Source organism: Rhinoderma darwinii, chromosome 6 (genome assembly GCF_050947455.1).
Source record: "Rhinoderma darwinii isolate aRhiDar2 chromosome 6, aRhiDar2.hap1, whole genome shotgun sequence".
NCBI lineage: Eukaryota > Metazoa > Chordata > Amphibia > Anura > Rhinodermatidae > Rhinoderma > Rhinoderma darwinii.
In genome coordinates, this window is record NC_134692.1 from 2,093,289 (window position 1) to 2,118,200 (window position 24,912).

General features: G+C 36.3%; 1 protein-coding gene across 2 annotated transcripts in view; it reads left to right on the forward strand.

Annotated features, from left to right (window-relative positions):
• Positions 1 to 368: 368 nt before the first annotated feature.
• Positions 369 to 24,912, forward strand: part of SLC12A8 (solute carrier family 12 member 8) — a 54,234-nt gene continuing 29,690 nt past the window's right edge. The window contains exon 1 of one of the 2 annotated variants that reach the window (XM_075831038.1): positions 369 to 417. The gene's annotated coding sequence lies outside the window, so the exon portion shown is untranslated. Of the gene's footprint in view, positions 418 to 700; positions 805 to 24,912 lie in introns of those variants that run through there. The other variant, XM_075831037.1, reaches the window with a different exon arrangement.

Genomic DNA, 24,912 nt, shown 5'->3' on the forward strand with positions numbered 1-24,912 from the left:
CAGGGGCCGCACCGCGGATGATCGGGGAGGAGGGGGCGGTGACCGGTGTGTACAGGGGCCGCACCGCGGATGATCGGGAGGAGGAGGGGGCGGTTGCCGGTGTGTACAGGGGCCGCACCGCGGATGATCGGGAGGAGGAGGGGCAGTGACTGGTGTGTACAGGGGCCGCACCGCGGATGATCGGGGGAGGAGGGGGCGGTTGCCGGTGTGTACAGGGGCCGCACCGCGGATGATCGGGGGGGGAGGGGGCGGTGACCGGTGTGTACAGGGGCCGCACCGCGGATGATCGGGGGAGGAGGGGGCGGTGACCGGTGTGTGCAGGGGCCGCACCGTGGATGATCGGGGGAGGAGGGGGCGGTTGCCGGTGTGTACAGGGGCCGCACCGCGGATGATCGGAGGGAGGAGGGGCAGTGACTGGTGAGTACAGGGGCCGCACTGCGGATGATCGGGGGAGGAGGGGGCGGTTGCCGGTGTGTACAGGGGCCGCACTGCGGATGATCGGGAGGAGGAGGGGGCAGTGACCGGTGTGTACAGGGGCCGCACCGCGGATGATCGGGGGGGGGGAGGGGGCGGTGACCGGTGTGTACAGGGGCCGCACCGCGGATGATCGGGGGGGGGGGAGGGGGCGGTGACCGGTGTGTACAGGGGCCGCACCGCGGATGATCGGGGGAGGAGGGGGCGGTTGCCGGTGTGTACAGGGGCCGCACCGCGGATGATCGGAGGGGTCGGGCTGCGGAGGGGGAGGACACGTGGCTCAGGTGCAGCAGGCGGCAGATCCAAGGGACACCTGACACAGGAGAGCGGGTGAGTGACGGGGAGACACCCGCCAAACTGGTGACCCGACCCGTGATATGTGTGCAAGTCTGTATATACCGGACACCTTATATCCACCTGTCACCTGCTATACCCCCCATAGACAGTACACACACCTGCTATATCCCCCTGTAGACAGTACACACACCTGCTATACCCCCCATAGACAGTACACACACCTGCTATATCCCCCCGTAGACAGTACACACACCTGCTATATACCCCCTGTAGACAGTACACACACCTGCTATATCCCCCTGTAGACAGTACACACACCTGCTATATACCCCCCTAGACAGTACACACACCTGCTATATCCCCCCCTAGACAGTACACACACCTGCTATATACCCCCCTAGACAGTACACACACCTGCTATATCCCCCCCTAGACAGTACACACACCTGCTATATCCCCCTATAGACAGTACACACACCTGCTATACCCCCCATAGACAGTACACACACCTGCTATATCCCCCCTAGACAGTACACACACCTGCTATATCCCCCTATAGACAGTACACACACCTGCTATATCCCCCTATAGACAGTACACACACCTGCTATATCCCCCCTAGACAGTACACACACCTGCTATATCCCCCATAGACAGTACACACACCTGCTATACCCCCCATAGACAGTACACACACCTGCTATATCCCCCTGTAGACAGTACACACACCTGCTATACCCCCCATAGACAGTACACACACCTGCTATATCCCCCTGTAGACAGTACACACACCTGCTATATCCCCCTATAGACAGTACACACACCTGCTATATCCCCCTATAGACAGTACACACACCTGCTATATCCCCCTGTAGACAGTACACACACCTGCTATACCCCCCATAGACAGTACACACACCTGCTATATCCCCCTATAGACAGTACACACACCTGCTATATCCCCCTATAGACAGTACACACACCTGCTATATCCCCCCATAGACAGTACACACACCTGCTATACCCCCCATAGACAGTACACACACCTGCTATATCCCCCTATAGACAGTACACACACCTGCTATATCCCCCTGTAGACAGTACACACACCTGCTATATCCCCCCATAGACAGTACACACACCTGCTATATCCCCCCCTAGACAGTACACACACCTGCTATATCCCCCTGTAGACAGTACACACACCTGCTATATCCCCCTGTAGACAGTACACACACCTGCTATATCCCCCTGTAGACAGTACACACACCTGCTATATCCCCCCCTAGACAGTACACACACCTGCTATATCCCCCTGTAGACAGTACACACACCTGCTATATCCCCCCATAGACAGTACACACACCTGCTATATCCCCCCCTAGACAGTACACACACCTGCTATATCCCCCTGTAGACAGTACACACACCTGCTATATCCCCCTATAGACAGTACACACACCTGCTATATACCCCCTGTAGACAGTACACACACCTGCTATATCCCCCTATAGACAGTACACACACCTGCTATATCCCCCTATAGACAGTACACACACCTGCTATATCCCCCTGTAGACAGTACACACACCTGCTATATCCCCCCTAGACAGTACACACACCTGCTATACCCCCCCTAGACAGTACACACACCTGCTATACCCCCCCTAGACAGTACACACACCTGCTATACCCCCCCTAGACAGTACACACACCTGCTATATCCCCCCTAGACAGTACACACACCTGCTATATACCCCTATATACAGTACACACACCTGCTATACCCCCCATAGACAGTACACACACCTGCTATATCCCCCTATAGACAGTACACACACCTGCTTTATCCCCCTGTAGACAGTACACACACCTGCTATATCCCCCCTAGACAGTACACACACCTGCTATATACCCCCCATAGACAGTACACACACCTGCTATATCCCCCTGTAGACAGTACACACACCTGCTATATCCCCCTGTAGACAGTACACACACCTGCTATATACCCCTGTAGACAGTACACACACCTGCTATATCCCCCCGTAGACAGTACACACACCTGCTATATACCCCCTGTAGACAGTACACACGCCTGCTATATCCCCCTGTAGACAGTACACACGCCTGCTATATCCCCCTGTAGACAGTACACACGCCTGCTATATCCCCCTGTAGACAGTACACACACCTGCTATATCCCCCTGTAGACAGTACACACACCTGCTATATCCCCCTGTAGACAGTACACACACCTGCTATATCCCCCATAGACAGTACACACACCTGCTATATACCCCCATAGACAGTACACACACCTGCTATATACCCCCTGTAGACAGTACACACACCTGCTATATCCCCCTGTAGACAGTACACACACCTGCTATATCCCCCTGTAGACAGTACACACACCTGCTATATCCCCCTGTAGACAGTACACACACCTGCTATATCCCCCTGTAGACAGTACACACACCTGCTATATCCCCCATAGACAGTACACACACCTGCTATATCCCCCATAGACAGTACACACACCTGCTATATCCCCATAGACAGTACACACACCTGCTATATCCCCCCATAGACAGTACACACACCTGCTATATCCCCCTGTAGACAGTACACACACCTGCTATATCCCCCTATAGACAGTACACACACCTGCTATATCCCCCATAGACAGTACACACACCTGCTATATACCCCCATAGACAGTACACACACCTGCTATATACCCCCATAGACAGTACACACACCTGCTATATCCCCCTGTAGACAGTACACACACCTGCTATATCCCCCTGTAGACAGTACACACACCTGCTATATCCCCCTGTAGACAGTACACACACCTGCTATATCCCCCTGTAGACAGTACACACACCTGCTATATCCCCCTGTAGACAGTACACACACCTGCTATATCCCCCATAGACAGTACACACACCTGCTATATCCCCCTGTAGACAGTACACACACCTGCTATATCCCCCATAGACAGTACACACACCTGCTATATCCCCCATAGACAGTACACACACCTGCTATATCCCCCTGTAGACAGTACACACACCTGCTATATCCCCCATAGACAGTACACACACCTGCTATATCCCCCCATAGACAGTACAAACACCTGTGACACCTTGTATCCACCTGTACACACTATATACACGCCTATGACATGATAGTATAGAAACAAGGAGAAACCTCCAGCTCACCGGTCTGCGTCTTCAGGTAGCGTCAGTCGGATCCCCGTGACGGCCCACGGTATATGGTAGTAGAGAAGAGAAGAGATTGATCCAGCGCTGAATTGATTTAAAAGGGAAAAGCACGTCCCATGTTTATTGTAGAAAAAATTAAAATTGGAAAGGAGACGCAGTCCCAAGGCAAAGGTAGGAGATGTATGGGTAAATACCCAAAGCCTACGCGTTTCGAACGCGGTCTGCGTTCTTAGTCATGGCAGGAAGGTGTTGAACGTGTGTCTGGGACTTCACTTATATGCACAGGATATCAGCTGTTGAAATTAGTATGCAAATGCCAGTAATTAGCTCCGGGTAAAACAGAAAAAAACAAAGGCAATTAATGAGTAACGAATAACGGAGTGGCAATGCAGGGAATAAATAGAAGAATTTATCTGAATTTGTATATTTTGAACAAAGTAGTTATTTCAACTAAATAAGTAAAATAAATTTGTGTGCAATATTAAACTAAACAAATTCAAATTAAATGTTAAATTTTGGCATATGGTGGAGGAGACCGGGACACACGATCAAGGAAATAAATTTATACTTTATTTACTCAAAAATATACAAAGTACAACAAAATATGAAGACAAAAATTAAAAACATTAAACAGATAGTTGAATGTTGTTAGAAGAGAAGCAATTGAAAAAGATATAACCATATATCATACTGTCAAATATTTGAAAAACTGCATATGACAGAATCACGATGTATGCCTAAAGAATAAACAATTAATGTATTATTGTGTATACACGGGAGAAGGTATCTGAAACATTATACATGAATAATTATAACATATATTAGCATGTCATTTGGACTATTTGGTGTAGAGCATTAGTGTATAGATGAGTTAATTTTTTAGAAATATCCTTTATATACAATTATGCTTGGAGAATGTAAATTGAAATAGGTTGTGAACCATGAGGGATATAGAATTCAAAAGGGGAGCTATAATATAAATATCTGCCGCATAATGGGACACAAAATAAATGAAATACAACAAGCAGATGCACTTGTAAACTACATAAAGATGGGGGAACTTTTATTTGAATATATAAGATAGAATTTGTATGTTGTTCTTGAGGTATAATGTGTCGCAAAATACATATATAATATAAAACGTAGCAACGTATAATAAGTCAGGAACATAAGACATGGGTCTGCTAATATATCATTATATTAACTATTTGTCTGGCATGAGATGCATATAAAATGTAGATCATTGAAAAGATGATATATCGGGTATGTGCACTCAAGCTCAAACGCAGTAATGCTGCTATAAATCGCATAGTGTAAGGAGGGTTCTTGATATTTCTACGAGAATAATAGTAGTTATTGGCCACACAAAGTTGTGGCTACGTGTCACTATAATTTAAATGATATTATTTGAAGCTTACATACATTGTGTGAAAATGCTGCGATGCTGCTGTAAATCACACAATGTAAAAAGAATTCTCAATATTCGTAAGAGAGTAATAGTTGTTATTAGCCACATATAATGCATATACAATATAGAACACAGCAGTGTATAATAAGTCAAGAACATAAGGCATGGATCTACTATCATGATATTAAGTATTTGTCTGGCATGTGATGCATGTAAAATGTAGATCATTAAAAAGATGATATAACGGGTATGAGAACTCAAGGTCAAACGCAGTAATGCTGCTATAGATCGCATAGTGTGAAGAGGGTTCTTGATATTTCTACGAGAATAATAGTAGTTATTGGCCACACAATCTGTTATTTATCGCAAACCCGTGTCAGGCAATACTATATTGCACGCCTCTAGTTGTCATCCTACTCATACCATCTCTGCAATTCCCATATGTGAGCTAACGCGTGCAAAACGCAATTGTAGTTCACACACAGGTTATATCAAAGAAGAATCCGCCATATGTCAGAGACTTAGTGCTAGAGGGTACAAAGATTGGACATTAATTAGGGCCAAAAATATAGTTGGAACTAAAAATAGAGAATCCCTATTGTTTGCAGACAAAACTAAAGCAGTCGCAACTAATTTTACTATGAACAGCAATACTCCAACTCTTGTACTTCAATTCAATAAACAATTTAACATTATCAAAAACATGGTTTTGAAATATATTCCATTGCTATGTGAGGATCCTAAATTAGATATACTTTTGAAAGACGGTTGTAGAATAGTTTCCAGACGAGCACAAACGTTAGGCAATATATTGTCCCCATCACTTCTTACAATGGATTCTCCCAAACCATCCTGGTTGACACACAAGGGATTTTTTAAATGTGGTGTTAACCCTTGCAAGGTTTGCACTTTTGTCAAAATAAACAAACAATACTCTAATTCTACAGAAACTAATACTTTTACAATTAAATCTTATATCAACTGTAATAGCGATTATGTTGTATATATCATTGAATGTACAACGTGCAAACTTAAATATGTAGGGTGCACCACAAGAAAATTCAAGATTCGCATTTTAGAACATTTAAGTTACATCAGGAATCCCTCTATTGTTAACATCTCAAATGCAGCAAGGCATTTCATCACATGCCATAATCGAAATATTAATACTTTCAGCACCTATGCCATTGAAAAAGTAAGAGGGACAATTAGAGGAGGAAATCTTAAACATCGACTTCTCACACGAGAGGCTTTCTGGATTTATAATCTGGAAACTCGCTCTCCCCAAGGACTTAATCTCAAAAAAGAACTTATGTTCCACTACTAAATATCGAGAATATCTATATTTGCCCTCTACTGTTCTCATTAATATTTACATTGACATTTCCAATGTCGGTGATTTTTGTCTTTATAGCCTTAATACAACTTATTATTTTCTGATAATTAATTAGTTTTTACTCACCCTTGTGGTAAATATTATTCTCAAATAATATATGTAAGCTTTAAATAAATCATTCAAATTACATTGACACGCAGCCATTATTTTGTGTGGCTATTAACAACTATTATTCTCTCAGGAATATCGAGAACCCTCTTCACACTATGCGATTTATAGCAGCATTGCTGCGTTTGACCTTGAGTTTCTTAAACCTGATATATTCTTTTTTCAATGATCTACATTCTACATGCATTTCATGTCAGACAAATATCTAATATCATGATATATTAGCAGATCCATGCCTTATGTTCTTGACTTATTATATACTGCTGTGTTCTATATTGTATATGCATTATATGTGGCTAATAACTACTATTACTCTCTTACGAATATTGAGAATTCTCTTTACATTATGTGATTTACAGCAGCATCGCAGCATTTTCACACAATATATGTAAGCTTCAAATAAATCAATTAAATTATAGTGACACGTAGCCACAACTTTGTGTGGCCAATAACTACTATTATTCTCGTAGAAATATCAAGAACCCTCTTCACACTATGCGATCTATAGCAGCATTACTGCGTTTGACCTTGAGTTCTCATACCCGTTATATCATCTTTTTAATGATCTACATTTTACATGCATCACATGCCAGACAAATACTTAATATCATGATAGTAGATCCATGCCTTATGTTCTTGACTTATTATACACTGCTGTGTTCTATATTGTATATGCATTATATGTGGCTAATAACAACTATTACTCTCTTACGAATATTGAGAATTCTTTTTACATTGTGTGATTTACAGCAGCATCGCAGCATTTTCACACAATGTATGTAAGCTTCAAATAATATCATTTAAATTATAGTGACACGTAGCCACAACTTTGTGTGGCCAATAACTACTATTATTCTCGTAGAAATATCAAGAACCCTCCTTACACTATGCGATTTATAGCAGCATTACTGCGTTTGAGCTTGAGTGCACATACCCGATATATCATCTTTTCAATGATCTACATTTTATATGCATCTCATGCCAGACAAATAGTTAATATAATGATATATTAGCAGACCCATGTCTTATGTTCCTGACTTATTATACGTTGCTACGTTTTATATTATATATGTATTTTGCGACACATTATACCTCAAGAACAACATACAAATTCTATCTTATATATTCAAATAAAAGTTCCCCCATCTTTATGTAGTTTACAAGTGCATCTGCTTGTTGTATTTCATTTATTTTGTGTCCCATTATGCGGCAGATATTTATATTATAGCTCCCCTTTTGAATTCTATATCCCTCATGGTTCACAACCTATTTCAATTTACATTCTCCAAGCATAATTGTATATAAAGGATATTTCTAAAAAATTAACTCATCTATACACTAATGCTCTACACCAAATAGTCCAAATGACATGCTAATATATGTTATAATTATTCATGTATAATGTTTCAGATACCTTCTCCCGTGTATACACAATAATACATTAATTGTTTATTCTTTAGGCATACATCGTGATTCTGTCATATGCAGTTTTTCAAATATTTGACAGTATGATATATGGTTATATCTTTTTCAATTGCTTCTCTTCTAACAACATTCAACTATCTGTTTAATGTTTTTAATTTTTGTCTTCATATTTTGTTGTACTTTGTATATTTTTGAGTAAATAAAGTATAAATTTATTTCCTTGATCGTGTGTCCCGGTCTCCTCCACCATATGCCAAAATTTAACATTTAATTTGAATTTGTTTAGTTTAATATTGCACACAAATTTATTTTACTTATTTAGTTGAAATAACTACTTTGTTCAAAATATACAAATTCAGATAAATTCTTCTATTTATTCCCTGCATTGCCACTCCGTTATTCGTTACTCATTAATTGCCTTTGTTTTTTTCTGTTTTACCCGGAGCTAATTACTGGCATTTGCATACTAATTTCAACAGCTGATATCCTGTGCATATAAGTGAAGTCCCAGACACACGTTCAACACCTTCCTGCCATGACTAAGAACGCAGACCGCGTTCGAAACGCGTAGGCTTTGGGTATTTACCCATACATCTCCTACCTTTGCCTTGGGACTGCGTCTCCTTTCCAATTTTAATTTTTTCTACAATAAACATGGGACGTGCTTTTCCCTTTTAAATCAATTCAGCGCTGGATCAATCTCTTCTCTTCTCTACTATGACATGATACTTACAGAAAGGCTCACTGCACAGAGCCGACACCTCGCACGAGGGCCATTAAAGCTATTTTTTCACCTTGACATTGGAGTGCTGCCTATCATTGGGTGTTATATATATTGTCCATAGGGGAATATAGCAGGTCACAGGCGGGGGAAACATATACAGTGGAGGAAATAAGTATTTGATCCCTTGCTGATTTTGTAAGTTTGCCCGCTGTCAAAGTCATGAACAGTCTAGAATTTTTAGGCTAGGTTAATTTTACCAGTGAAAGATAGATTATATAAAAAAAAACAGAAAATCACATTGTCAAAATTATATATATTTATTTGCATTGTGCACAGAGAAATAAGTATTTGAGCCCTTTGGCAAACAAGACTTAATACTTGGTGGCAAAACCCTTGTTGGCAAGCACAGCAGTCAGACGTTTTTTGTCGTTGATGATGAGGTTTGCACACATGTTAGATGGAATTTTGGCCACTCCTCTTTGCAGATCATCTGTAAATCATTAAGATTTCGAGGCTGTCGCTTGGCAACTCGGATCTTCAGCTCCCTCCATAAGTTTTCGATGGGATTAAGGTCTGGAGACTGGCTAGGCCACTCCATGACCTTAATGTGCTTCTTTTTGAGCCACTCCTTTGTTGCCTTGGCTGTATGTTTCGGGTCATTGTCGTGCTGGAAGACCCAGCCACGAGCCATTTTTAATGTCCTGGTGGAGGGAAGGAGGTTGTCACTCAGGATTTGACGGTACATGGCTCCATCCATTCTCCCATTGATGCGGTGAAGTAGTCCTGTGCCCTTAGCAGAGAAACACCCACAAAACATAATGTTTCCACCTCCATGCTTGACAGTGGGGTCGGTGTTCTTTGGGTCATAGGCAGCATTTCTCTTCCTCCAAAAACGGCGAGTTGAGTTAATGCCAAAGAGCTCAATTTTAGTCTCATCTGACCACAGCACCTTCTCCCAATCACTCTCAGAATCATCCAGATGGTCATTTGCAAACTTCAGACGGGCCTGTACATGTGCCTTCTTGAGCAGGGGGACCTTGCGGGCACTGCAGGATTGTAATGTGTTACCAATGGTTTTCTTGGTGACTGTGGTCCCAGCTGCCTTGAGATCATTAACAAGTTCCCCCCGTGTAGTTTTCGGCTGAGCTCTCACCTTCCTCAGGATCAAGGATACCCCACGAGGTGAGATTTTGCATGGAGCCCCAGATCGATGTGGATTGACAGTCATTTTGTATGTCTTCCATTTTCTTACTATTGCACCAACAGTTGTCTCCTTCTCACCCAGCGTCTTACTTATGGTTTTGTAGCCCATTCCAGCCTTGTGCAGGTCTATGATCTTGTCCCTGACATCCTTAGAAAGCTCTTTGGTCTTGCCCATGTTGTAGAGGTTAGAGTCAGACTGATCATTGAGTCTGTGGACAGGAGTCTCTTATACAGGTGACCATGTAAGAGCTGTCTATAATGCCGGCACCAAGGTGATTTGGAGCAGTAACTGGTCTGGAGGAGGCTGAACTCTTAATGGTTGGTCGGGGGTCACATACTTATTTCTCTGTGCACAATGCAAATAAATCATTTTGACTATGTGATTTTCTGTTTTTTTTTATATAATCTATCTCTCACTGGTAAAATTAACCTAGCCTAAAAATTCTAGCATGTTCATGACTGACAGGGGGCAAACTTACAAAATCAGCAAGGGGTCAAATACTTATTTCCTCCACTGTATATATACATACACACCTGTGACACCTTGTATTAATCTGTAGATTATATATCCTATGAAATTATATTCACCTAAAGGGTATGCCCCCCCCCCCTGTGACCTGCTATATTCCCCTATGGACTATATATATACACACACACACACCTACCTGGGATATGTAATTCGCCTATAGAAAGTACATGTTCAGCAGTGGCCTGATATGTTCCCCTATAGACCGTATATACACACCTGTGACAAGATTATTTTCTGATAAACGGCATTGAGGGTTATAACTAATCTGGCAATAAAAAAACGTGTAATTGATTGAGGTTGAACTTGATGACCTGTGTCTTTATTCAGCCTATGTAACTGCGATTCACCTATAGAAAGTATATGTAACAAACATCACCAGACCAGACGTCTTCTTCCATTGCCCCAATTCTGAGGTCCATGTGCCCATCGTCTGCACTTTCAGGGTGAATACAATGGGCACATGGACGAGGCGAGGGACACCCTAAAACAGAAGTGGTTCTGGAGATGACCCCGTTGTCTAGACATCACTATTAGACCCTCGTCACAGTCACTCAGGGTTTTACACGGCGCGATTATCAGGCAGATCATTAGTACAAAGAACAATCAATCACCTGCCGGTCGTATCGTATTAATAAAGTGAAATATTCTGGTTGTCGGCGGCGCATCTTGGTGTGTGAACCGGGAGCCGCGCCGCCGACATGATGATAAGGTCCGGGGACGAGGGATCTGAGTAACAAGCGCTGATCCCCATCCACAGCTCCGCGTGACAGGAGCAAACCAGCGCCGATCAATGACTTCTCACTGATCGGCGCTCGCTGCATCGGCCGATTATCAACTGCTGGAAAAGAGCCTTTAGGGTCATGACGCTTCTTTTTACCGCGACGCGTTTTTTTTACTCGTGGAAAAAAAACTCGTCCAACTCCCATTGAAATCAATGGGAGGCATTTTCGGGCGGTTTCCGTGTAAAAAAACTCGTAAAAAAACTCTGTATGAACAGGGCCTTAGACTACACCGAGACTTTACAACAAGTGAAGAGACAGTTCTTGAAGTTGAAGTGTTGGAAGCCGGAAAAATGGATGAGCGTTTATATTCTTGTATATAGGAGCAGTATTATAGTAGTTATATTCTTGTATATAGGGGCAGTATTATAGTAGTTATATTCTTGTATATAGGGGCAGTATTATAGTAGTTATATTCTTGTATATAGGGGGCAGTATTATAGTAGTTATATTCTTGTATATAGAGGCAGTATTACAGTAGTTATATTCTTGTATATAGGAGCAGTATTATAGTAGTTATATTCTTGTATATAGAGGGCAGTATTATAGTAGTTATATTCTTGTACATAGGGGTCAGTATTATAGTAGTTATATTCCTGTATATAGGAGCAGTATTATAGTAGTTATATTCTTGTATATAGGGGGCAGTATTATAGTAGTTATATTCTTGTATATAGGGGCAGTATTATAGTAGTTATATTCTTGTATATAGGGGGCAGTATTATAGTAGTTATATTCTTGTATATAGGGGCAGTATTATAGTAGTTATATTCTTGTATATAGGGAGCAGTATTATAGTAGTTATATTCTTGTATATAGGGGGCAGTATTATAGTAGTTATATTCTTGTATATAGGGAGCAGTATTATAGTAGTTATATTCTTGTATATAGGGGGCAGTATTATAATAGTTATATTCTTGTATATAGGGGGCAGTATTATAGTAGTTATATTCTTGTATATAGGAGCAGTATTATAGTAGTTATATTCTTGTATATAGGAGGCAGTATTATAGTAGTTATATTCTTGTATATAGGAGCAGTATTATAGTAGTTATATTCTTGTATATAGGGGCAGTATTATAGTAGTTATATTCTTGTATATAGGGGCAGTATTATAGTAGTTATATTCTTGTATATAGGAGCAGTATTATAGTAGTTATATTCTTGTATATAGGAGCAGTATTATAGTAGTTATATTCTTGTATATAGGGGCAGTATTATAGTAGTTATATTCTTGTATATAGGGGGCAGTATTATAGTAGTTATATTCCTGTATATAGGGGCAGTATTATAGTAGTTATATTCTTGTATATAGGGGGCAGTATTATAGTAGTTATATTCTTGTATATAGGGGGCAGTATTATAGTAGTTATATTCTTGTATATAGAGGGCAGTATTATAGTAGTTATATTCTTGTATATAGGAGCAGTATTATAGTATTTATATTCTTGTATATAGGAGCAGTATTATAGTAGTTATATTCTTGTATATAGGGGCAGTATTATAGTAGTTATATTCTTGTACATAGGAGCAGTATTATAGTAGTTATATTCTTGTATATAGGAGCAGTATTATAGTAGTTATATTCTTGTATATAGGGGGCAGTATTATAGTAGTTATATTCTTGTATATAGGAGCAGTATTATAGCAGTTATATTCTTGTATATAGGAGCAGTATTATAGTAGTTATATTCTTGTATATAGGAGCAGTATTATAGTTGTTATATTCTTGTATATAGGGGCAGTATTATAGTAGTTATATTCTTGTATATAGGGGGCAGTATTATAGTAGTTATATTCTTGTATATAGGGGCAGTATTATAGTAGTTATATTCTTGTATATATGGGGCAGTATTATAGTAGTTATATTCTTGTATATAGGGGCAGTATTATAGTAGTTATATTCTTGTATATAGGAGCAGTATTATAGTAGTTATATTCTTGTATATAGGGGGCAGTATTATAGTAGTTATATTCTTGTATATAGGGGGCAGTATTATAGTAGTTATATTCTTGTATATAGGGGCAGTATTATAGTAGTTATATTCTTGTATATAGGAGCAGTATTATAGTAGTTATATTCTTGTATATAGGGGGCAGTATTATAGTAGTTATATTCTTGTATATAGGGGGCAGTATTATAGTAGTTATATTCTTGTATATAGGGGCAGTATTATAGTAGTTATATTCTTGTATATAGGGGCAGTATTATAGTAGTTATATTCTTGTATATAGGAGCAGTATTATAGTAGTTATATTCTTGTATATAGGGGGCAGTATTATAGTAGTTATATTCTTGTATATATAGGAGCAGTATTATAGTAGTTATATTCTTGTATATAGGGGGCAGTATTATAGTAGTTATATTCTTGTATATAGGAGCAGTATTATAGTAGTTATATTCTTGTATATAGGGGGCAGTATTATAGTAGTTATATTCTTGTATATAGGGGGCAGTATTATAGTAGTTATATTCTTGTATATAGGGGCAGTATTATAGTAGTTATATTCTTGTACATAGGGGGCAGTATTATAGTAGTTATATTCTTGTATATATAGGAGCAGTATTATAGTAGTTATATTCTTGTATATAGGGGGCAGTATTATAGTAGTTATATTCTTGTATATAGGAGCAGTATTATAGTAGTTATATTCTTGTATATAGGGGGCAGTATTATAGTAGTTATATTCTTGTATATAGGGGCAGTATTATAGTAGTTATATTCTTGTACATAGGGGGCAGTATTATAGTAGTTATATTCTTGTATATATAGGAGCAGTATTATAGTAGTTATATTCTTGTATATAGGGGGCAGTATTATAGTAGTTATATTCTTGTATATAGGAGCAGTATTATAGTAGTTATATTCTTGTATATAGGGGGCAGTATTATAGTAGTTATATTCTTGTATATAGGGGCAGTATTATAGTAGTTATATTCTTGTATATAGGGGACAGTATTATAGTAGTTATATTCTTGTATATAGGGGACAGTATTCTAGTAGTGATATTCCTGTATATAGGGGGCAGTATTATAGTAGTTATATTCTTGTATATAGGGGCAGTATTATAGTAGTTATATTCTTGTACATAGGGGGCAGTATTATAGTAGTTATATTCTTGTATATATAGGAGCAGTATTATAGTAGTTATATTCTTGTATATAGGGGTCAGTATTATAGTAGTTATATTCTTGTATATAGGAGCAGTATTATAGTAGTTATATTCTTGTATATAGGGGGCAGTATTATAGTAGTTATATTCTTGTATATAGGGGCAGTATTATAGTAGTTATATTCTTGTATATAGGGGACAGTATTATAGTAGTTATATTCTTGTATATAGGGGACAGTATTATAGTAGTGATATTCCTGTATATAGGGGGCAGTATTATAGTAGTTATATTCTTGTATATAGGGAGCAGTATTATAGTAGTTATATTCTTGTATATAGGAGCAGTATTATAGTAGTTATATTCCTGTATATAGGGGGCAGTATTATAGTAGTTATATTCTTGTATATAGGGGGACAGTATTATAGTAGTTATATTCTTGTATATAGGGGACAGTATTCTAGTAGTGATATTCCTGTATATAGGGGGCAGTATTATAGTAGTTATATTCTTGTATATAGGGGGCAGTATTATAGTAGTTATATTCTTGTATAGAGGGGGCAGTATTATAGTAGTTATATTCTTGTATATAGGGAGCAGTATTATAGTAGTTATATTCTTGTATATAGGAGCAGTATTATAGTAGTTATATTCCTGTATATAGGGGGCAGTATTATAGTAGTTATATTCTTGTATATAGGGGGACAGTATTATAGTAGTTATATTCTTGTATATAGGGGACAGTATTCTAGTAGTGATATTCCTGTATATAGGGGGCAGTATTATAGTAGTTATATTCTTGTATATAGGGGGCAGTATTATAGTAGTTATATTCTTGTATAGAGGGGGCAGTATTATAGTAGTTATATTCTTGTATATAGGAGCAGTATTATAGTAGTTATATTCTTGTATATAGGGGTCAGTATTATAGTAGTTATATTCTTGTATATAGGGGACAGTATTATAGTAGTTATATTCTTGTATATAGGAGCAGTATTATAGTAGTTATATTCTTGTATATAGGAGCAGTATTATAGTAGTTATATTCTTGTATATAGGGGCAGTATTATAGTAGTTATATTCTTGTACATAGGGGGCAGTATTATAGTAGTTATATTCTTGTATATATAGGAGCAGTATTATAGTAGTTATATTCTTGTATATAGGGGGCAGTATTATAGTAGTTATATTCTTGTATATAGGAGCAGTATTATAGTAGTTATATTCTTGTATATAGGGGCAGTATTATAGTAGTTATATTCTTGTATATAGGGGCAGTATTATAGTAGTTATATTCTTGTATATAGGGGACAGTATTATAGTAGTGATATTCCTGTATATAGGGGGCAGTATTATAGTAGTGATATTCCTGTATATAGGGGGCAGTATTATAGTAGTTATATTCTTGTATATAGGGGCAGTATTATAGTAGTTATATTCTTGTATATAGGAGCAGTATTATAGTAGTTATATTCTTGTATATAGGAGCAGTATTATAGTAGTTATATTCTTGTATATAGGGGGCAGTATTATAGTAGTTATATTCTTGTATAGAGGGGGCAGTATTATAGTAGTTATATTCTTGTATATAGGAGCAGTATTATAGTAGTTATATTCTTGTATATAGGGGTCAGTATTATAGTAGTTATATTCTTGTATATAGGGGACAGTATTATAGTAGTTATATTCTTGTATATAGGAGCAGTATTATAGTAGTTATATTCTTGTATATAGGAGCAGTATTATAGTAGTTATATTCTTGTATATAGGAGCAGTATTATAGTAGTTATATTCTTGTATATAGGAGGCAGTATTATAGTAGTTATATTCTTGTATATAGGAGCAGTATTATAGTAGTTATATTCTTGTATATAGGAGCAGTATTATAGTAGTTATATTCTTGTATATAGGAGCAGTATTATAGTAGTTATATTCTTGTATATAGGAGGCAGTATTATAGTAGTTATATTCTTGTATATAGGAGCAGTATTATAGTAGTTATATTCTTGTATATAGGAGCAGTATTATAATAGTTATATTCTTGTATATAGGGGGCAGTATTATAGTAGTTATATTCTTGTATATAGGAGCAGTATTATAGTAGTTATATTCTTGTATATAGGAGCAGTATTATAGTAGTTATATTCTTGTATATAGGAGCAGTATTATAGTAGTTATATTCTTGTATATAGGAGCAGTATTATAATAGTTATATTCTTGTATATAGGGGGCAGTATTATAGTAGTTATATTCTTGTATATAGGAGCAGTATTATAGTAGTTATATTCTTGTATATAGGAGGCAGTATTATAGTAGTTATATTCTTGTATATAGGAGCAGTATTATAATAGTTATATTCTTGTATATAGGGGGCAGTATTATAGTAGTTATATTCTTGTATATAGGAGCAGTATTATAGTAGTTATAGTCTTGTATATAGGAGCAGTATTATAGTAGTTATATTCTTGTATATAGGGGGCAGTATTATAGTAGTTATATATTTTTATATAGGGGGCAGTATTATAGTAGTTATATTCTTGTATATAGGAGCAGTATTATAGTAGTTATATTCTTGTATATAGGAGCAGTATTATAGTAGTTATATTCTTGTATATAGGGGGCAGTATTATAGTAGTTATATATTTTTATATAGGGGGCAGTATTATAGTAGTTATATTCCTGTATATAGGAGCAGTATTATAGTAGTTATATTCTTGTATATAGGGGGCAGTATTATAGTAGTTATATTCTTGTATATAGGGGACAGTATTATAGTAGTTATATATTTTTATATAGGGGGCAGTATTATAGTAGTTATATTCTTGTATATAGAGGCAGTATTATAGTAGTTATATTCTTGTATATAGGGGACAGTATTATAGTAGTTATATTCTTGTATATAGGGAGCAGTATAATAGTAGTTATATTCCTGTATATAGGGGCAGTATTATAGTAGTTATATTCTTGTATATAGGAGGCAGTATTATAGTAGTTATACTCTTGTCTATAAGGGCAGTATTATAGTAGTTATATTCTTGTATATAGGGGGCAGTATTCTAGTAGTTATACTCTTGTATATAGGGGCAGTATTATAGTAGTTATACTCTTGTATATAGGGGCAGTATTATAGTAGTTATATTCTTATATAGGGGCAGTATTATAGTAGTTATATTCTTGTATATAGGAGCAGTATTATAGTAGTTATATTCTTGTATATAGGGGGCAGTATTATAGTAGTTATATTCTTATATAGGGGCAGTATTATAGTAGTTATATTCTTGTATATAGGAGCAGTATTATAGTAGTTATATTCTTGTATAGAGGAGCAGTATTATAGTAGTTATATTCTTGTATATAGGAGCAGTATTATAGTAGTTATATTCTTGTATATAGGGGGCAGTATTATAGTAGTTCTATTCTTGTATATAGGGGCAGTATTATAGTAGTTATATTCTTGTATATAGGAGGCAGTATTATAGTAGTTATATTCTTGTATATAGGGGCAGTATTATAGTAGTTATATTCTTGTATATAGGGAGCAGTATTATAGTAGTTATATTCTTATATAGGGGCAGTATTATAGTAGTTATATTCTTGTATATAGGAGCAGTATTATAGTAGTTATATTCTTGTATATAGGAGCAGTATTATAGTAGTTATATTCTTGTATATAGGGAGCAGTATTATAGTAGTTATATTCTTGTATATAGGAGCAGTATTATAGTAGTTATATTCTTGTATATAGGGGGCTGTATTATAGTAGTTATATTCTTGTATATAGGGAGCAGTATTATAGTAGTTATATTCTTGTATATAGGGACAGTATTATAGTAGTTATATTCTTGTATATAGGGGGAATTATTATAGTAGTTATATTCTTGTATATAGGGGCAGTATTATAGTAGTTATATTCTTGTATATAGGGACAGTATTATAGTAGTTATATTCTTGTATATAGGGACAGTATTATAGTAGTTATATTCTTGTATATAGGAGCAGTATTATAGTATTTATATTCTTGTATATAGGGTGCAGTATTATAGTAGTTATATTCTTGTATATAGGGAGCAGTATTATAGTAGTTATATTCTTGTATATAGGGGCAGTATTATAGTAGTTATATTCTTGTATATAGGAGCAGTATTATAGTAGTTATATTCTTGTATATAGGGGCAGTATTATAGTAGTTATATTCTTGTATATAGGGGCAGTATTATAGTAGTTATATTCTTGTATATATGGGGCAGTATTATAGTAGTTATATTCTTGTATATAGGGGGCAGTATTATAGTAGTTATATTCTTGCATATAGGGGACAGTATTATAGTAGTTATATTCTTGTATATAGGAGCAGTATTATAGTAGTTATATTCTTGTATATAGGGGCAGTATTATAGTAGTTATATTCTTGTATATAGGGGCAGTATTATAGTAGTTATATTCTTGTATATAGGAGCAGTATTATAGTAGTTATATTTTTGTATATAGGGGCAGTATTATAGTAGTTATATTCTTGTATATAGGGGCAGTATTATAGTAGTTATATTCTTGTATATATGGGGCAGTATTATAGTAGTTATATTCTTGTATATAGAGGCAGTATTATAGTAGTTATATTCTTGTATATAGGAGCAGTATTATAGTAGTTATATTCTTGTATATAGGGGGCAGTATTATAGTAGTTATATTCTTGTATATAGGGGCAGTATTATAGTAGTTATATTCTTGTATATAGGAGCAGTATTATAGTAGTTATATTCTTGTATATAGGGGGCAGTATTATAGTAGTTATATTCTTGTATATAGGGGCAGTATTATAGTAGTTATATTCTTGTATATAGGGGGCAGAATTATAGTAGTTATATTCTTGTATATAGGGGGCAGTATTATAGTAGTTATATTCCTGTATATAGGGGGCAGTATTATAGTAGTTATATTCTTGTATATAGGGGCAGTATTATAGTAGTTCTATTCTTGTATATAGGGGGCAGTATTATAGTAGTTATATTCTTGTATATAGAGGCAGTATTATAGTAGTTATATTCTTGTATATAGAGGCAGTATTATAGTAGTTATATTCTTGTATATAGGGAGCAGTATTATAGTAGTGATATTCTTGTATATAGGAGGCAGTATTATAGTAGTTATATTCTTATATAGGGGAAGTATTATAGTAGTTATATTCTTGTATATAGGGGCAGTATTATAGTAGTTATATTCTTGTATATAGGAAGCAGTATTATAGTAGTTATATTCTTGTATATAGGGGGCAGTATTATAGTAGTTATATTCTTGTATATAGGGGCAGTATTATAGTAGTTATATTCTTGTATATATAGAAGCAGTATTATAGTATTTATATTCTTGTATATAGGAGCAGTATTATAGTAGTTATATGTTTGTATATAGGAGGAGTATTATAGTAGTTATATTCTTGTATATAGGGGCAGTATTATAGTAGTTATATTCTTGTATATAGGGGCAGTATTATAGTGGTTATATTCTTGTATATAGGGGCAGTATTATAGTGGTTATATTCTTGTATATAGGGGGCAGTATTATAGTAGTTATATTCTTGTATATAGGGGCAGTATTATAGTAGTTATATTCTTGTATATAGAGGCAGTATTATAGTAGTTATATTCTTGTATATAGGAGCAGTATTATAGTAGTTATATTCTTGTATATAGGGGTAGTATTATAGTAGTTATATTCTTGTATATAGGGGCAGTATTATAGTAGTTATATTCTTGTATATAGGGGGCAGTATTATAGTAGTTATATTCTTGTATATAGGAGCAGTATTATAGTAGTTATATTCTTGTATATAGGGGTAGTATTATAGTAGTTATATTCTTGTATATAGGGGCAGTATTATAGTAGTTATATTCTTGTATATAGGGGAGGTATTATAGTAGTTATATTCTTGTATATAGGAGCAGTATTATAGTAGTTATATTCTTGTATATAGGGGGCAGTATTACAGTAGTTATATTCTTGTATATAGGGGGCAGTATTATAGTAGTTATATTCTTGTATATAGGGGCAGTATTATAGTAGTTATATTCTTGTATATAGGAGCAGTATTATTGTAGTTATATTCTTGTATATAGGGGGCAGTATTATAGTAGTTATATTCTTGTATATAGGAGGCAGTATTATAGTAGTTATATTCTTGTATATAGGAGGCAGTATTATAGTAGTTATATTCTTGTATATAGGGGGCAGTATTATAGTAGTTATATTCTTGTATATAGGGGGCAGTATTATAGTAGTTATATTCTTGTATATAGGGGACAGTATTATAGTAGTTATATTCTTGTATACAGGGGGCAGTATTATAGTAGTTATATTCTTGTATATAGGGGGCAGTGTTATAGTAGTTATATTCTTGTATATAGGGAGCAGTATTATAGTAGTTACATTCTTGTATATAGGGGGCAGTGTTATAGTAGTTATATTCTTGTATATAGAGGCAGTATTATAGTAGTTATATTCTTGTATATAGGAGCAGTATTATAGTAGTTATATTCTTGTATATAGGAGGCAGTATTATAGTAGTTATATTCTTGTATATAGTGGGGCAGTATTATAGTAGTTATATTCTTGTATATAGGAGGCAGTATTATAGTAGTTATATTCTTGGATATAGGAGCAGTATTATAGTAGTTATATTCTTGTATATAGGGGGCAGTATTATAGTAGTTATATTCTTGTATATAGGGAGCAGTATTGTAGTAGTTATATTCTTGTATATAGGGGCAGTATTATAGTAGTTATATTCTTGTATATAGGGGGCAGTATTATAATAGTTATATTCTTGTATATAGGGGCAGTATTATAGTAGTTATATTCTTGTATATAGGGGGCAGTATTATAGTAGTTATATTCTTGTATATAGGAGCAGTATTATAGTAGTTATATTCTTGTATATAGGAGGCAGTATTATAGTAGTTATATTCTTGTATATAGGGGGCAGTATTATAGTAGTTATATTCTTGTATATAGGGGCAGTATTATAGTAGTTATATTCTTGTATATAGGGGCAGTATTATAGTAGATATATTCTTGTATATAGTGGGGCAGTATTATAGTAGTTATATTCTTGTATATAGGAGGCAGTATTATAGTAGTTATATTCTTGGATATAGGAGCAGTATTATAGTAGTTATATTCTTGTATATAGGGGGCAGTATTATAGTAGTTATATTCTTGTATATAGGGAGCAGTATTGTAGTAGTTATATTCTTGTATATAGGGGCAGTATTATAGTAGTTATATTCTTGTATATAGGGGGCAGTATTATAGTAGTTATATTCTTGTATATAGGGGCAGTATTATAGTAGTTATATTCTTGTATATAGGAGCAGTATTATAGTAGTTATATTCTTGTATATAGGGGGCAGTATTATAGTAGTTATATTCTTGTATATTGGGGCAGTATTATAGTAGTTATATTCTTGTATATAGGGGGCAGTATTATAGTAGTTATATTCTTGTATATAGGGGCAGTATTATAGTAGTTATATTCTTGTATATAGGGGCAGTATTATAGTAGATATATTCTTGTATATAGAGAGCAGTATTATAGTAGTTATATTCTTGTATATAGGGGCAGTATTATAGTAGTTATATTCTTGTATATAGGGGCAGTATTATAGTAGTTATATTCTTGTATATAGGGGGCAGTATTATAGTAGTTATACTCTTGTATATAGGGGACAGTATTATAGTAGTTATATTCTTGTATATAGGAGCAGTATTATAGTAGTTATATTCTTGTATATAGGGGCAGTATTATAGTAGTTATATTCTTGTATATAGGGAGCAGTATTATAGTAGTTATATTCTTGTATATAGGGGGCAGTATTATAGTAGTTATATTCTTGTATATAGGGGCAGTATTATAGTAGTTATATTCTTGTATATAGGAGCAGTATTATAGTAGTTATATTCTTGTATATAGAGGCAGTATTATAGTAGTTATATTCTTGTATATAGGGGGCAGTATTATAGTAGTTATATTCTTGTATATAGGGGCAGTATTATAGTAGTTATATTCTTATATATAGGGGGCAGTATTATAGTAGTTATATTCTTGTATATAGGGGGCAGTATTATAGTAGTTATATTCTTGTATATAGGAGGCAGTATTATAGTAGTTACATTCGTGTATATAGGGGCAGTATTATAGTAGTTATATTCTTGTATATAGGAGCAGTATTATAGTAGTTCTATTCTTGTATATAGGGGCAGTATTATAGTAGTTATATTCTTGTATATAGGGGCAGTATTATAGTAGTTATATTCTTGTATATAGAGAGCAGTATTATAGTAGTTATATTCTTGTATATAGGGGACAGTATTATAGTAGTTATATTCTTGTATATAGGGGGCAGTATTATAGTAGTTATATTCTTGTATATAGGAGGCAGTATTATAGTAGTTATATTCTTGTATATAGGGGACAGTATTATAGTAGTTCTATTCCTGTATATTGGAGGCAGTATTATAGTAGTTATATTCATGTATATAGGGGCAGTATTATAGTAGTTATATTCTTGTATATAGGAGCAGTATTATAGTAGTTATATTCTTGTATATAGGGGGCAGTATTATAGTAGTTATATTCTTGTATATAGGAGGCAGTATTATAGTAGTTATATTCTTGTATATAGGGGGCAGTATTATAGTAGTTATATTCTTGTATATAGGAGCAGTATTAGGGCATGACCACACATGGCGGAATTCCTCCGCAACTGTCCGCATCGATGCCGCACAGAATCTGCGTTGCAGATTCTGCAGCGGATCTGCACAAAATGTGCAGTACATTGATGCGGACTAGCTGCTGCAGACTGCGGGAAAAGTGCTTCCCTTCTCCCTATCAGTGCAGGATAGAGAGAAGGGACAGCACTTTCCCTAGTGAAAGTAAACGATTTTCATACTTACCGGCCGTTGTCTTGGTGACGCGTCCCTCTTTCGGCATCCAGCCCGACCTCCCTGGATGACGCGCCAGTCCATGTGACCGCTGCAGCCTGTGCTTGGCCTGTGATTGGCTGCAGCCGTCACTTACACTGAAACGTCATCCTGGGAGGCCGGACTGGAGACAGACGAAGGGAGTTCTCGGTAAGTATGAACTTATATGTTTTTTTACAGATACATGTATATTGGGATCGGTAGTCACTGTCCCGGGTGCAGAAACAGTTACTGCCGATCGCTTAACTCTTTCAGCACCCTGGACAGTGACTATTTACAGACGTCTCCTAGCAACGCTCCCGTCATTACGGGAGCCCCATTGACTTCCTCAGTCTGGCTGTAGACCTAGAAATACCTAGGTCCAGCCAGAATGAAGAAATGTCAAGTTAAAAAAGCAAGACGCATCCGCAGCACACATGACATGTGCATGACAGCTGCGGACTTCATTGCGGAACTTAGAATCTCCATTGAAGTCAATGGAGAAATTCCGCCATGAGTCCGCCACTGCTCCGCAACAGACAGAGCATGCTGCGGACACCAAATTCCGCTCCGCAGCCTATGCTCCGCAGCGGAATTGTACGCATCGTGTAAACGAACACTGCTAAATTAAAGTGAAAGTCAATGGAGAAACGGCTCCGCTGCGGATTAACGCTGCGGAGTGTCCGCAGCAGAATTTAAGTGGAATTCCGCCATGTGTGAACCCGCCCTTATAGTAGTTATATTCTTGTATATAGGGGGCAGTATTATAGTAGTTATATATTTTTATATAGGGGCAGTTCTATAAGATTAAGCCACTTTTTAATGAAATCACATCTTCATTCATACATTCATTTAATTTTACATGTTGCTGTTCTTGGTGCAGATGTTTCTCCGGCTCCATCGGTTATTTGATTTGTCATCCCGCAGATCAGACAGTAAGTTGTAGTAATAAGGAAATAAGAACATCTTTGTTCATATCCAGAGGTTGAAAATCTGACCTGACCTCATTCTTCTCACAGTTGAGGGTTTGTTACAATTTTATCCAGTCTAGACTGTCCTCCGAGCTTAACATGTTTTTTTCTGCACTGACACATTGTAACAAACTTTCAGGACATTAGAGAGATTTGTGCTGCGAATATGTTCTGCTAACAGAGAATTTTCTAGACTGATATAACTGTAACAAACCCTCAGCTTTGGGAAATTTAAAAATTAAGGATTGGTTTTCAACTTCGATATTTAAACACGAATGTTTCCTCTCACTGACAACAA